We start from the raw sequence: 17,707 nt of genomic DNA on the forward strand, positions 1-17,707 counted from the left end.
CGAGGTTCGGCTAGAGCTACGTTCGGTCTGATTCCTAATGGATACGTAGGCAACCTCACATTGGGGTGCGGCCGTAATAAAAATGAATTCATTCATTAACATTCATATTCACATTCATGCATGATCATATCAAGGGATCTCCAATGCTCATCCCTTATCCATTTAGAGCTAGACTTGGGGGGCTTGATCCCTACTTCATTAGCCTACCCAGCCTAAGAGTCATCATCATTTGACTTTTCTCACGATATTTTTCCACACCATCAGCCTTTGCAGCTTAACCTTAGTGTCACTTTCACACACATCATAAATACATAGCCAAATAATCCTTCCCTTAGGAGCCCTTTGTCATGAAATCTTGATACAACTTTGAAGCATGCCTTGTCATTTTAGAATTACTCATTATCATAATCATCGTTGCATTATAAAGTATGAAGTACTTAACCTCCACGCCTAAGTTACCCAAATACTTTCATTATAGAATCATCAAACTTTTCACCATGAGATACAACATCAACGCATACACTTGATTAAGCTCATTCAACATGCATCATCACTTGATTCATTCTTTTAATCTTGAGGAAGTTCAAAAACCTTGTTTTTCACCAACACTCTACACTTCAACCTCTTTTCACGTTTATCTTTTCGGGAGAAAGTCGGTACCCTCCACAAAAATGATAGAAATTTTTTGCTTTTCTGCATTTTCGAGTCGCACGAGCACAATCTCAACACAATGCACACACGAGTCATGAACATTGAGTCATGTCGTGTCACTACGTCGAGCTGAGTCAACACTCTATACACACAAGTCGTACGCACAACATACACATATAGTTGATCTAAGTACATTAAGTCTTACACAATGAGTCAAGTACACCAAGCCTTGAGTCAACTTTAAGCCAACCAACTGTCAAGGTCCTTTGGCAAAATTTGATTTTTTGCAGGGCTAAAGCACATCACCTATACGACAATTTTTCCAAAATTGGATTGTCATCTCAATTGATAATGTTTCCAAGAGTGGATTGTCACGTACCTTCTTCATCTGGCAATTTTTCCAAGATTGGATTGTCATCTCTTTTGGCAATGTTTCCAAGCGAGGATTGTTGCGCTCCTTTTCCATTTGGAAAATTTTTCTAAGTTCGGATCGTCATAAATTCATTAAATCCTTGGCAATTTTTCCGAGATTGGATTGTCATTCACCCAGTTCCTTATGGCAAATATTTCCCTAAGGATTGTCGTAGGTCTTTAATTTATTCAACTTAATATTTCGGCAAAGGTTCCCCAACGTGGATTGACATTCATTTCAGTAGTGGCAAATTTTCCCGAGAAGGATTATCGATCGACTCTTTTTTGCAAATGTTCCAAGACGCGGATTGTCGATTGTGGCAATATTCTCCTAAAAGGATTGTCGCATAGCAATGGAAAATTTCCAAGGTGGATTGCTTTCAAGAGTTATGTTCCAAGGCGTGGATTGTCAAATGTAGCAAAGTTCTTATGACGGATTGTTACAAAGCATTGGCAACTTCTCCCAAATTGGATTTTGGCAAATTTTCTGGGATGCGGATTGTCGTTTCATCATGGCAACATTTCCTATGATGGATTGTTACGCGGCATTGACAACTTTCCCTAAACCAGATTGTCGCTCATCATTCAAGAGTTGTGTTGGCAACTGTTATACTACTAACTCATCTTTTGTCATCGTGTGAGCCTTATTCTGAGAGTTAACCAACATTAAAGTTCGATGAAGAACTTTCGTTTTAGAGGGAAATAGATGTAATACCTCGAAAATTTTGATTATATTTTAGTAAATGATTTTTCTAGTATAAAAAAATGGTAATTATTTTCAAATTAATATTTCTTATAAAAAATAAAAAAATAAAAAATTGATTTTATCAATTGGTTGTTTAGGATTGAAATATATATATATACTTATTTATATATATATATATATATATATATATATATATATATATATATATATATATATATATATATATATATATATATAAAGTTGCTTACCGTACAAAAGAAAACCCACCTTTTTCAATTATTTCTCAAGTAATCAACAATTTGTTATCCCCAACCTTGATCTTTGACTGGTAAGCTATAATTCACCACCATGATTCTCATATGAGATAAATTTGGTTTATTTTAGCAAATTCAAACAACTGATTGAACCTCTCCCTCTGTTTTTATGTCTTACCCATTCAAAATTCTCGAGCCCATCCTCTTTGGTAACTCCTGAAAATCTCGATCCGAATAATTTACCAGAACAAAACCATGGAAACATCCTATCTTTGGATGAAAGGAAGAAGAAGACAAGCTTGTGGGTCTCGTGGATGTGCTTGTAAAGCACTATGTCAAGATTACTTTAATAAAAATAGCCTACCTTAGTATCTAAATTATAATGAGAATTTTTATTTTTTTTTTTATAAATTGTCTTTTCTCCAAATTTTTTTTATAAAGTAGTGTTTTCTGTACAAAATAAGTAGTACACTAACTTAATAAACCACGTGAGTATTATATAGCTTCGTGACGAGTAGGACTAATTTAATTATCTGTTTATTTGTAGACGGAGGTTACTAGGTGAATGTTTCGGAGGTTACTTACCTTGAGATTTACGTGCAACTCAAGGTAATTTTCAATGTCCATCATCTTTAGAATCCTGTTAGGAAATTGTTTTGAAATCTTGTGTGCCAACTACTTGCTTGTGTAATTATATGTGATGAGTGTGTTACTGTATGATATTATGGGATCAAATTATATACTAGTTTTCTATATTTGTGTACTAGTATAAATATTTTCGAAAATTTGATTAATTGGTATCGTATTAGTTTTTTGTTTTTTTTATGATTAAAATCTTGGGAATTGGATGATTGATTATATGTGATTGATGGTCTCCAAGGCCTATTGGAAAACGGATTGTAACTAGTATGTCACGTAGAACGACTATGTTCTAATGATACTGAAATTAAAACATTGTTACTTGGGATTAAGTTGATTTGTGCAATACTTGTGTGCAATGTAATCGACAATTTAATCTATTAAATGTACATTAATATTAAGAAGGGAAATGAAACCCGAAAGGGTGAAGAACAGGTTGCCCACTAGTAGTTATGGTTGCTACTAGTTGGTTTAAATTAACGTATTTTGCTGTTTAGTCTTCCTCCTAATCAATGGGTATTAGTGAGGGGTTTGCACACTAGGGACATTCTATTTAATTTATGGCCATTTGGGGTTACACGCGACCCTCTGTAAAGTAAGTGGTGACAGGGACTAGTCCCGACTTACTGGCGTTCTCTTTCCTTTTCTTAACTAAAGGAATAAATTTTTATGTAACAACTTGATTTTGGCTTAGTAATATGATGTCGATGAAATTGTGTTGTGTAAAATGTTTTTCGAACAAAAATTATGTATTTTACGGGATAAGTTGGAATTACTCAGTTTATCTGATTTTGGGAGTTTTCTCTCTTTCCTTGTTTCTGATTTATTTTGCAGGTTGGTAAAAGGGTACTCGATTACGTATGAGGAGACGTTAGAATAATCACGTAGCTAAGGCAATTTAGTTTAATTCTGAACTTATTTATTTTCCTTTTAATTAATGTTTTTAAAATGCTTTACAGTTTGGATGTAACGACTATTTTTTTTTTTGCCGCCACTCAGATCACTTAGTTTATATCCCTAAATCGTATTTTTTTTGCTTTGCATTTGTTTTCTATGGAAAGTAAGTGTAACAGTAACACTCTCTAGGTTCGATGGTTGAGTTTTGAAAGGGTGAAAAGGTTACTCTTATCGTTTTACAAAGACTCGAATTTTGGGGGTGTTACAACTGTTCCTAAAGTGGATTGTTGTAATACCCCGTATTTTTTATGTATTTTATAAATTATTTAATTAATTATAAAATATATTTTTAAAATACTCAAGTATTTTAATTAAATATTTAAAGGGCTAAAGTATTTAAATTATTGAGTTTTATAAAAGTATAATTTATTTTGGGTAAACGTTTATTAATCTTTTAGGCTCGTTTAAATAATAGTATGTAAACAATCCTTACATACTCCTTGTGGACCAACCCATTTCATTTAAGTAAGCCCAATTCTTTTATTTAAACCCTTGTTGGTCAAATATTTCATGACTAAAGTCCATTTGTTTATTAAGACCAACCCTAATCTTTATTCCCTACTCTATAAATACCTCTCAATACCCAAAATTTTCCCACACAAGAGATCAAAAATCAGATTTTGGGGTAAGTAATCTTTTCTTTTCCCTTATTTTTCTTTTCTTTTTCTATCTTTTCTTTTCTCCTTTTTCTTATTCTTTTCTTTCCTTGCATGCTGCTTTGGTTCATGCGTGAATGCATGGCCAATTGCTGCTTTCATGTTTTGCAGCAACCTCACGCCACTCCCCAGCCAGCCGGCCACCTCCCGCCGGCGACCCACGTCGGCAACCATCCCCACCGTGAGCCACCTTTCTCTCTATCTCCTCCTCCTTGTTTTAAATTATTGTTTTATGTAGTATATATTTTTGGGTTTTGATTCTTGTTATTTAAATATGATTAGTATATTTTATAATTGTGTTTTGATAACTAAAGAGTATAAATTTCTGATTTTGTATGGTTTTAAATTATGGTTTTTATAAAGTATTAAAAAGTTAGGGTTTTAACTATTAAAGTGTTGATTTTTAGGGTTCTAATAATCAATTAAATTAGGGCTTTCATTCCCATTGAGTTTATAAAGATTAATTAAACATAAAAACTGATTTTCGGTAATCAAATTCCGATCTCCGTTCTTAATTATTTTTAATCACGTTTTAATCCCGCTGAGGTTATAACTCGTTCGATTTTTACAAATAAATAGTGTTTTTCATGTGTAAACAATGTTCTAATAATGACCACCCTCTCGTGGCCAAAATCAGCCTCTAAATAGGGTTTTCAGATAGTTTTTGATTTTTGACGAAGGTTTAATGTTTTAAAAATAATTTTCAGATTTATTTGGGGGGTTTAAATTTTAAAAAGTGTGCTGGTTTTTATATAAACACCATGAATGAGTTTTTACTTTGTGGTTTTAATTACCCACTTAAAGAAAGAGTTTTAAAGGTTTTAAACCAAAATTTCATCTTATTAGAGAAGGTTTAAAGTGTTTAAAAGTTGCTAGAAATTTGTGTAATCAAGGAAGTAATTGAGTGTATGTATTTGGTATTGTAGGAGACTTTAAGTTGAGTAATTTCTAGCATTGTGGCTAGTTGGAAAGATGATTTAATTAAGGTACATATAAGAATACGAGAAAACTTGATTTTAGGAGCATGTTTAGGGACTTGGAAAAAACTAGAATCATGCTAGGGAACTTGTGGATTGGTTGACATTGTTTGGTAATGAGTTGATTGATGATAAATGTGATGATTGGTTTAATTTATGTATGAGAAAATTTGCATTGATTTTCCTTATGAGCATTATTTATGCAATAATTTGCAAAGTGAGCTTAGAGGCAAAAATACAAGGATATATGGAATGAATTATTTTAATTACTTATTCATTTGTATTGAAATGGAATGATTAAAGGTAGAGTTAAAGTCTTATAAGACAAGATTGTGGATATGAGGTGCCTAATGCATTTAAGGTGTTTATACACCGAGGTAGTTAAAGGATTCAATAATAAATGTTGTTTGTCACTGATAAATTAAGAATTGAATTGGAAACTTGAATGATTTGAATGATTGATGTATGATTGGTTGTGTTGTTTGCATATGAGTCATCACCAAATTTAAACTGGTAAATCACGTAAAGTGCAAGAAGGATGAGCAATAAAACTCTAGATTTGTGCACATCTAGAGTAATGACAAACAGGGGTTGGGGTTCACGGGGTATTAGCCGTGCACTTTTCAGAGGCCGTCTGATCTACGAGTCTCTTGTTTTAAATTCTTTTAAAATTATAATGAGTTAGATGAGATCTCATACTAGCTATGGCCACGGAGTCGCGCCCGTCTGCCATTGAATGTTTATTAATGTCTTCCGAAAGGAGGCATAGGGTTTTCTTATTTAATGTTCCGGAATGGAGCACAGGGGGACAACCCGGTCTATTGCTTAATCCAATTAAATTAATGAAGTGATCAATACTATTAGAGAAACTTAGTAATGAGTAACAATTGAATCATGTGTTCGAGTCAATGATTATATTGTGAGTGTATGGAATGCTTGATAGTATCATGCTAAGACTCTTTACTATATGTCGTAGCTTCTATGTACTCAGCGATGCTGATTGCGTGCTTTTGTGTGTTTCTCTTGGTCATGGCCTTCGCCTTCAATGACCCTGTAATGATCCAATTCTTACACTTGTAAAATTAGGGAGCAGATTAATCACAGGTTTTTGCATAAACTGACTTGCATCAGGGTGATGGGATTTTAGTGGAGCGTTGGCTGATTACTTAGCTTAATTTATACCATAGATTAAATTTTATTTTGGTTCTAATTCCATTTACTTCCTATTTTACTGGATTTTGAATAAGGGCCGTTATGGTTCCAACTTGTAAGACTAAATTGAGTTTTGACTTTTAGTTTTGAAATTTATATTCTTTTTTAAAACTAAGTTAGTTTTCCGCTGCTGATTTCTAAAACTAGCCTTAACGTTTGAACACGTGGCGGTAGCACGCCAATAATTCTCTCACAGGTTATTAAAAGTATTTATAGGTTAATACAGGTTTTAAAGAGAGAATTATTTGGGTGTTACAATTGTCATCACCCTCAAATACACAATTGAGCCTTTGAGCCTCATAATAATTGATTTAACATTTGATTTTATTAGTAATTGGCCCGATTACGATTTTGATTGATGATCGGCCTGATGAAGATCACCTTATTGATTGAGCACGCCTAAACATTAGCAAAGCATATTTGATAAGCGCCTAAATATTGGCTCATTACACTTAAAAACGCCTAAGCATTGGCTGAAAATATTACACCTAAGCATTGGTTAAACGCGCCTAATCATTGGTTGAAAATATTACACATAAGCATTGGTTAATCCCGCCTAAGCATTGGCGAGATTTGAGGATCGCTAAGCATTGTGATCTTCGACGGCTCTCCCTAGGATGTGTAGGCTGTCAGCATTGGTTAATCCTGCCTAAGCATTGGCGAGGTTTGAGGGTCACTAAGCATTGTGATCTTCGACGACTGTCCCTAGGATGTGATGGTTATCAGCATTGGTGGGTCCTGTCTAAGCATTGACGAGATTTGAAGATGGTGACACACTGTGGTCTTCGACGATGTCCCTAGGATGTGGAGATTGTCACCTTGATTGAAAGATGGCAAAACACTGCCACCTTCGATGATATTCCCTAGGATGTGGAAGATTGTCATTTCAAATGGAGATAGCGAAGCTCTGCTACCATTGACGGCTTTCACTAAGATTGTGGAGGTTGTCAAAACAGAAAAAATTTGATCCGACGTGATGTCACCCAGAGGCGTGTACCCGACAGTGCAAGATACGCGTTTCTAACTCCTTTATTTGTGGAACTAACGCTTTTCTGCATGTATCGGCATTAAAAAGAATAATTTAGAATCGCCGAATGTTCTGAATCATTCTTCGTCCCTATCGACCTACTTTAACTTTTGTTTTCGAAACTTACGTTTCTCCAAAATCAGTCAAAGTGGGGGCTTCTGTAGACACCTGATTGTGTCTCCCCAAAAAACCAAACCTTGTGATGAGTACCTTTCACGTCTTTGATTATCGAGTTAGGTGAAAGAGTTGAAGGGTCTCGTGAATTCCTATTAGCCTTGACCATTCCTGACTTTTCCTTAAATGTTTTTAGCCACAATCATTTATGTCGTGTCCTTAAACCCAAAATCATTCATTTCGTGTTTCTGAAAATCATTCATTTCGTGTCCAATTTATAAAAATGTCCATACCAGTTTATTTTGGTCCATATTCTTGGTCCAGTAATTTGCTTAATTGGATAGGGTTTGAAAAGAGATTTCCAATGATATATTATAAGCCCAAATTCGAGTTATAATGAATAAGTTATGGCCAAAATACTAAACCGAGCCCAAACTGAGCCTTACCTGCGACCCAATGACCATGTGGAGGGTCCATTAACCTTAACATCATTCCTAAACCAATTACGATTTATTATGAACTTCTAGAATCTTCTAGAATGTTGTTTTCAATCCTAAATCCCTTAGGATTTATTATTAGCTTCTATAATCCTCTAGAAGGGTCTAATTTATCTTGTTTTTGAAAAGATAAAGATTTAACAATTTTATATTGGATAAAACATTTGTTTTTCAATGATTTTAATTTCGATAAAATTAGAATACGTACGGGAATTCGATTAACCCAATTTGAATGGAAGTCGAATTCCGTACAAATTCTATCTTTAAAAGCATCACTAAGTGATAGAAATATCGCGCTGCGATAAGGCTATTGCGTCACGATAAGCCTATCGCGCGGCGATAAATCTATCGCGTCTCGATAGAAACCTATTTTATTCCGAGTCAGATTCTGACTCTTTTCTGAATTTCGACCCTCTTTTTTCTTATAAATAGAGGTTGTTTTACCCCGTTTTGATTCACCAACAATCATCATCTAATTCCCTCTCTAAGCTAAAAGCTTTTCGCTCTTGCTCTCTTTCTTTCTAGCCTTAGCCTAGCCTAAACACATCCCAACACCTTCTTGGTATCATACACCATACTTCCTTCACGAGCTTCGAATACTCCAAGCCAGTCCCAAATCTATTTTTTAATTATTATTTGACTTATTTGTTTGATTTAATCTTTCTTGAAGTTACTAACGTGTGTATAGTTTTGATAGAAAGAGGTATGAGGCATCAAAGTGAGTAGATCTACTATCCTTATTCCTCGCTTTTGATATAGAAATCATGCTTAGGATGTTTTATTAATTCTTAGTATCATGTTAGGATGCTTTTTTGATTTCTAGTATCATGTTAGGATGTTTATTTTGATTCCTAGTATCATGTTTAAGGTGTTAATTAATATTCCTAATGTCATGCTTTCTAGTATCATGTTTGGGCTAAAGCTATGATTTGTATTTAGTGACATGCTAGGGTTTGTTATTAATCCGTTTAGTATCATGCCTAGGATCTTACTAATGATGTTATGATGATGATTGTTGTCTCAATTATACATTGCTTGATTATTCATGATTGATTGTTATTGCTTGATCACGCCCTTTCTGCAGGTTTAAAGGGAATTTTGACTTGAAATCACGCCTAATAAGAGAATTAATAATTTGATTTTAGGTTAATATGATTTTAATTCAAGTGATCACCAATAATAAATTTATTTGTGCATTAATAATCAACCAATGTAGATTAAACGATTTAGGGCTAATTTGATGTATGTATGTTGATCAGAAAGCGCACATGAATATCATAAGAATTAAGTAGAGGCCTATTTAGGGCGAGTTCAATCTCTTTTAGGATGGATTGGTATCATTATCTCCGAATATCCAGTCATGATTACGGACCATTATGAACTTAGTGATCCCTGTGATCATGAATGGAGTGTAACCTTCACTCCGTGAACGGTTTACAAGTTCCTAAAACTTGTTGACGACTCTTTTATATATAGCTTCTTTCCCTTTGGATGCCACCATGCTTAAGTGCATGATCATAGTGGGGCTCAAAGTTGATATTTGAAATATTCCCTACAATTAGCATTCAACCAATTTAGCTTAATAATAGTTTGGAGCAAATTAAATCTTTGTTTGCATGCCTTTGAGATCACAGGAAATACTTTTCGCAATAAGAATCGAGTAGAGGCCAATACGGGCGAATGTGACTCCATGACTCACTTCGTAACATCATCCTCGATCCTCCTTTTGTGGTTCTGAACCATATGGAGTTAGTAATCTCATGGATTATGAATGGGGTGTAACCTTCACGGGTCAATCGTTGTTGCCTATCGTTGTCCCTTAATCGTGGTTGCCTTAAATGATTCGTGAACGGTTTACAAGTTCCTTAAAAACTTGTTGGCGGCTCCCTACTTTGCTTTGTCCCTAATCGTATGTCAATTCCCACTTCCTAAGAGTGCCAAGCATATTCACAACATGCTTAAGTAGGGCACTTCGAATGACGCCTACAATAAGATGAAGCTATGAAATAGGCTATGTAAGACATGTCTATAAAGTAACAATTAAAGTAAAAAGTCAAATTTGAAAAAAAAAAATTGGTGGAAAACTTTTTTAATACTAGAGAATGACATGTGTTATCTTGGTGTGTCTTGAATGATTGTGATCATTGATTATGTTCATGAGTTGTGTTGATTGTTTATGATTATGCATATTATGTTAGTGTGTCTCACATATTAATTAAAACGTAAATCACGTTAATTTAAATTAGTACGCATGAAAAGTCTAGGAACATATATATTTTGAGTATGAACATACGGGGGAATTATAGCATTTTATATTTAATCATGACTTTTACAAGGGGTACATGATGTTGTACTTTCCTATTTATTATATTATGCGTAGGGACATCCGTCATTTTTAAGTAACATAGGTTATTGCCTACTCAATTGGCTCCCGAGTAGTTTACCCTAATTTTCTGGGGCAAGGATTTGGTTGGTTATTTGTTTGATGCGTATGGTAATGGGATGAATAGATCATTTTCCTAAACCAAAAAATACTTATAGAACCTAAATACACCAAGCATTATCGACAATATTTAAGCTAGAGATAATATAACACCAAGCTGACCAACAAATTAAAAAGCTAAGCATGATTAATAACTACATAAGGAGAATTAAAGGTAATTAATAAAAGTAGAACGATCAAAGTTGCAAAAACTAAGAGCATAAGAGCAATAATGAAAGAGATAAGATTGATAGAAATTACTAAAAAGACTTCATTAATCTTCAAAGAGTGTTGAGATTTGATTGCAAAATCATCCCAAAAAGCTAGGACTAAGTGTTTCTCTCTCTAAAATATTAAGCTAATGATCTAAGATCTACCCTAATTAAGTTCTAATAGCAAAGAGAGTACGGACCCCTGTTCATAAGAAAAAGAAAAGAAGCGAAAATTTTGAATAGGACACAAGGCCAATGCACCCGCGCTGTCTAGCTTGGGTTCACTCGACCTCATGGCGTGTGCGCTACTGCACTTGTACGCAATGGTGCTGGTAGCTCAATGCAAGGCAACACGCTAATTGCAGCTGGTGCGCCCGTGAGGCTCTTCATGAGGGAAGCAACTCTTCATTAGGCTTCATGAGCATGGCCTATGAGAACACCTTATAATTTCTTCCTTGACTCTCCTCCTTAGCTTTATGCCATCTTTTAAGCTTCCAAGCTTGGAAAATTGATCACCTTCCAACAAGCTCGGGAATCTTAAGAAACTTACAAAAGGGCGACAAAGAAAATGAGACTGTGGAATTGATAAAGAAATGCATCCAAAACCATTAAGAAACAAGCATAAACATGCACTCTCATCAATAATTAATCACTCAAGCACGCCACTTGAACATTATTGGAACAAAAAGCTAAGAAAACAAGCTAAAAATATACACAAATCCTAGTCTTGGAGTGACATAAATATAATTTATCAGCGTACTCCAAATAATTAATTAAAATATTTTATGAGTTAACGAGTCTTGTGTTGATTGTTAGCTTGATTGAATACAAGTAATAAGTAAGTGTGGAATCTTAGAACAAAGTATGTTAGTGTGTTCCTATACATTGTATGAATGTGTACATTGTTTTTCTGTTGGCCTTGATTAGTCTTGGCCTCGTGATGACCCATTTTGGTGAGCAGTTGAGGCAGTACAAGGCGTGTTTACAAGTAATGAAGCATGAAGCATGTGAAGGGGTTTTGTACCGAGAGTTACTTGTATTTATTAATTGCATTTATAACTGTCATATCTCTATGTTTATTTGATTTAATTGTACTAATAACTTGTTGGAATATTTGATTTTGTCTTTGGGCATTTTTGATTCCACATTGTAATAGTATATAATTTGGTTCGAAGTCATTTTGGTTTTGAGTTGACTTGAAGTTTTAGTTTGATTTTGACATGGTTTTAAGTCTTTTGATATATTCTTTGATAGAAGTCTTATTTGTTATCACAATGGCAATAATACTATAAATTTTTCCTTGTTTATATTATTAAAGTATAAAATAGGGAATTTACCGGAAGGGAATTTCTAGGGTGTAGAGGCAAACGGGTGAGAGCCCGAGGTCCAAGCAACAAGTTTTAGAGTAACCGGCGATTCTCATCAATCCAAAATACCCCAATGTGCAATTTGCTTCACGATAGCAAAAAGATAAGTTTCTACACCACAAAATTCATCATTTAATTCCTACACGTTTGATTCATCCTGAGTAATCTTAGTTACCATATGAATTAAAGAACATGTTAAGAAGGTTTTCACCAGGGGCGGGATGTGTATTTTATTCACCAAGAATTATCTTACTTTTAAACGTTTTTATCATATGAATCTTTCAGCTCCATTGAAGTTCCAATGAATTCGAATGGACCTTCAAGGTTTTCTTTCAATCAAAGAAATAGAATGGAACTTCATGATCAAAATTTTGCATTGATGTTTGGTTTGAATGACAATATTAACCTCTCCCCTTCGAAAGGTAGTGTTTATAATGTGAATGATTTGTGACGTAAGCTAATTGAAAAGAAAATTGTTTCTATCTCCTTAAAAATTGCATGAAACCCAAATTCATCACCCTATTAACAAATTTTAGCAAAGATTCATGAGATTAACTATCTTTGGTAGAAATGAACTGGGGAATGCTAGGAGCACCAAGTTTGAAATTGTTGGTAGTTATGCGTATATGAGTAGTGAAAAGCTCATACAAGATGAACATTGCTCACCATCTTGCCCTATCTTGCCCTACACTTGCAAAAAGGGGTAATTCTAGGCACCACACACCCATATCCCAAGGAGGTCTGATTACGCATATAGCATGCTCACTACCCATGGGTTTTAAATGAGGTGGTCAATGTGGGATTGACTGAGTTAGGTAATTCTCGTATGAACCAAGATTAACTGGGCCCTTTAGGTTGGACTTTTTGCCCTTTGAGAATTTTTCATCCCAATAGGATCTTTTGGGTAGTTAAGAGCTAGTCTATTTTTGCCCCCTTCCAAGCATACTAGGTTCGGAATACTATCTTTACTCCGAGGTGGCTGAATACCTGTCGACCCCTTTCTTGTTCTTGGTGAACCCTGATACTGTTAAAGGTCCGTCAACCCTGTTTATGGTCCTTTTGAGGACCAAATCATGCATTCTAGGCTAGACAACATTTAGGCTATTTATTGACCTCTTTTGAGTGGAACTCGGGTTGTATCCTTTACTTTATTTATAATAATAATGCTAGGATGGGATTGGTCACACAAGAGTTGTTGCACCTTGATAGGCTTCAATTCAGTAAGTTTTTACTAGGTGAGCAATTTGCTTTCAAAATTTTTATTAGATAAAAAATTTGGTAAATTTTTAGAGGACTTTTTTTTTAAAATTAGGTAAATCAAAGGAGAAACGATTTTATTTTTATTTATAATTGTTTTAGAGTCTAGAATATTTTCTTTTGTCTTACAAAACATACGTCATTCGGGACAAGATCTCATAATTCTTTGTTTTTTAGTTCGGTTATGCCCATTGGTTCTAGTTTAGATTATATATTCGATCTTTAATTAATAATGAACAATATTTTCATAAATGGGAGAATTTCATTAAATAGTTTTGAGATAATTTAGAGGGAGACATACCCTTGAATACTTACTCTAATTCAAGTACTACAGCTACTCAAAGCGAGATGGCTCACCCGGCCTCCTCCAAACCATAAACTCCCTAAGAGCAATGCAATTCTTGCAATCGAGGCATCGAATTTTGAGATATATAAAACCGGCATTGTTGAATGTGATTGAAAGGAAGCAACTTGGTGGTAGTTTTATTCAATATTTTTCCACTAAGCAGCAAAGTGTAGCACAAGATCAAATTTAAGAGATCTTTTTCTCTTTTTCCTACAGAGACAAGGCAAAAATGTGGTACAATGGTCTTAACCGAACTACTCTTGTTGGTATTATTGATTGGAATTCTTTTAGTTTGGCTTTTTACGGGAGATAAACTGATGCGGGAGCGTCCTTGAAACCTACGGATTGTATGGCTATATGATCCGTTTAGTGGAATTTATAGCTTAATCAACTTTTTTGATGAATTATTTGTTATGATGTGGCTTAGGTGAATATGAACAATCCTTGTCTCTTGATTTTACAATTGATGGTTGAAGATGTAAGCATGGAAACAAGGATGAGAAAGAAATGCTAGCACTTGATAAATAATGGACTACTGAACTTCAAATAGGTATATATTCTTCGTTACAAGAAATTTTTAGGTGATTCAAATTGGAGATAAAATTTTGAGCCCAAGAACTTTCCTACGGCAGGTCACATGCCCAATTTGAGCGAGAAATGAAGAAGTTATAAGCGTTTGAAATTGAGCTATCCAGGCAGAACCTCTAGAGCGACCACTCCAATCTTTGGAGCGACCGCTTCACTCTTTGGAGCAACCGCTCCAACCTTTTGAGCGACCACTCCATCCGGAATTGGAATTTTTGGCAGAAGCTTTGGAGTGACCGCTCTAGAGCCCCTGTTCTGCAGCGGCTTGATTCTTTCATTGGATGTTTTTTTCTTGCTTTTAATCTTGGCCACTCATCTTGTAATCCTAAGGTTGTAATTTAAGATATCTAGGTTTTGTTTGTAAAGCCCTATATCTAGGGTTAAGCTTGTTGTTTTGAAAAAACTTTTGCTTAATTTTGAAATCAATGAGATTTCTCTCTCCTTAATCTTGGTGATTATTTGCTTTCTTTGTGATTGCTACATTGTAATCTTTATGGTTACATCTTAATCATAGATTTACTTGGTGTTGGCTTTTGATTAAGAACCCCTATATCATAGATTTTGGTGATTTTTGAGATAGGTTTATGTTGTTTTGATGATTTGAAATTGTTATTAGTTAATTTTTCCCTCATTTCTTGGTTTTGTTGGTTGTTTCATATCAAATACCATTAAGAGAACTACTAGATTGTGAAGCCATATTAAAATGGTGATAAATCATTGTATGAGGCTTGGGAAAGATTCAAAGAGCTTTAGAGGTAATGTTCCCACCATGGATGGTCTACAAGAGTTGTTCTTGGTGCAAAATTTTTATTATGGTTTAGGGAATAATTCAAGGGTCCTAATTGACTCTACAGTGACTAGAAGGGTGATGAATTTGGAAGTTAATGTTGCAGATGATCTGACGAGGAAAATAATCATTCATAACTCTCATTATGGCAATCCTTGAGGTCTAGCAAATATGGCAGACAAACATGAAGTTGATTCTATATCCTCGTTATAGGCACAATTAAGTTCTTTTAGCTAAAAGTTTAACAACATGCAATTCTATCTTCTAGTAAGTTCAATGAGAATTTTTATGATTACTATGGTATAAACATTGATCACAAAAATATAGGAGTTCACTCGAGTGGGTTAATACCTTCAAGTTCTATACGGAGTAGAAAAAATAAATTATACTCCAAGTGGAATCATCCAAATTTGTTGTGCAAGAGTACAAATGTCCTTAATCCTCCTCCACCACATTGACAACCACAAGTTCAAAAACTGCAACAACTACAACAAATGTATATTATCAGCCTCCTAATTATAGTCAACCACAATAGCATGTTGCTACTCTTTCAGTCCAATCTTGCTCTATCGGAGATCAAAAATATGTTGACTCAAATGCAGAGTAAGGATACACAAAGTGATTTGTTGATAGCACATTACAAAATTCACGGATTGCACAGATGGTCTGTTTGTTATACAATACACTCATAGGTGCTCTTCCATCTATGTGGAAACACCTAGGGATTAAGTAAAAGCCACCATTGTGAGGAGCATTTCTAAATATGACGGTTCTTCTATGCCCATTAATGAAGAACCAATTGTTAAAGATAAGAGGCATCTGAGAAAGAAGTTGACTACCCTAATGAACAATAAAGTCAAAATCAAGAAAAGGATGATAAATTTTCAATTCTTCCTATCAACTCCTTTTTTTAATCATCAACTCAAGTGTATCCTAGCAAATGGGTTGATCGGGTCGGGTATGAGTCATTTTATTTCAGGTCGAGTCAAGTCAGGGTTAATAATCAGGTCGGGTATTGAGTCAACACATCGGGTCTGGTCAAATTCGAGTCGGGTATTTTTTGGTCAGGTCTTTCAAGTCCACACGTTGGGTCATTTTCAGTCGAATCATGTTCGGGTCGTGTCATGTTCGACTCAAATTTAAATCGCTAAATTTAATGTTATTATTGTAATTATTACTCCCTCTGCTCCTAAATAATTAACACATTTTTTTTTTCGTTCGTTCCAAAATAATTGACATATTACTAAAAATGACAAGGACCTTCTAATAATTAATTGGTTTTCTATCTTACACAATGACCCACCACCACTTTAAAGGCTTATATTAAAATAATTTCCACCTCAACTAAAACATTCCACTTACTTTACAATATGCACTATTTCTATGAATAAATATAACATTTCACTAATTTCACGTTACAATAAGCAATTCAATAAAACTACCCACTCAAATATTTCTTAAGTGCTCATTTCAATGTGTCAATTAAATATGAACGAAGATGGTAGGTGTATTTATTTATTTTTTTTTTTTTTTTTTTTTTTTGTAGGAAATATAATTATTAGTCTTAATATCATTGTTATTGTTGTCATCATTATTACTTCATCCTCCTTTTTTTAGATGTATCACTTTCTATATAGGGAAATTTCACTTTAGGTGCATCACTTTCGCTTTTAATCAATAAATTCTATCTCTTTATCTCTCTCTAAACATGGACCCTCTTTATTTATTCTCTCTATCTCTTTGTACATTAAAAATTATCTAGGATTCTGCAATTACAAAAGTGATGTATCTAAATAAAAACTGAGGAAGTACAAGATTTCAATTCAGGAAAAATAATTTAAGTTGAGCAAAAATAATTTCAGTTTAATAAAAATAATTTCGCTTCAATAAAAGTAATTTCAGTTCAGTAATTCAACAAAAATAAGGTGAAGTAAATAGGGTCTTAAATACTAGTTTTAACCTCACTAATATAATAAGTAAGAATGACAACATATCAGATTTGGGTCGAATGGGACTAAATACGAATCCGATCTGTTTTGTGATCGGACCTTGGATTCGAGATCCAAATCTGAATCCAATTGATCCAACTAATATTTTTAGCATCCAAATCTAGTTCTTTTATTCAGACATGTTATTGATCCAAATGTTTTTTTTTTTTTTAAATAATGTGTGATATACTTATAAGTTATAATTGCTTGTATTGTCTCTAATAAATCCATTTTACATCATATTCGGATTCACGTCATACCAGATCAGACTTTGGGAAAGGTCCAAGTCTGATCCGCCCCCTATTCGGATTCGGATCTATTTTAGTGGATTTATATTCCAACTATTAATAAACGGATTCAAATTGAATTTTTTCCTTCGAATCGGGTCCGATTCAAATCAAACTTGAATTGAATTGCCCATCCCAGAACGTACATAGTACTATGTTCTCTATGTATCTCTCGATATTAGATAATGACGTTGAACAAATTATCGATTCATGAGGCAAAACCACATCTTAACATGAGTAAAAGTCTTACAACCCGTCAACCAGTCCATGTAATAGTTTTAAAACTCCATACTTC

General features: G+C 34.2%; 1 long non-coding RNA gene across 1 annotated transcript; it reads left to right on the forward strand.

Moving 5' to 3' along the window:
- Window positions 1-4,246: 4,246 nt before the first annotated feature.
- Window positions 4,247-6,561, forward strand: LOC110707440. The gene is made up of 3 exons (XR_002508490.1): window positions 4,247-4,455; window positions 5,201-5,260; window positions 6,345-6,561. It is a non-coding gene; the product is annotated as an uncharacterized LOC110707440 (long non-coding RNA).
- Window positions 6,562-17,707: the final 11,146 nt, after the last annotated feature.

The sequence above is a fragment of the Chenopodium quinoa genome, unplaced genomic scaffold, assembly GCF_001683475.1.
Source record: "Chenopodium quinoa cultivar QQ74 unplaced genomic scaffold, ASM168347v1, whole genome shotgun sequence".
In the NCBI taxonomy this organism is placed as follows: Eukaryota; Viridiplantae; Streptophyta; class Magnoliopsida; order Caryophyllales; family Amaranthaceae; genus Chenopodium; species Chenopodium quinoa.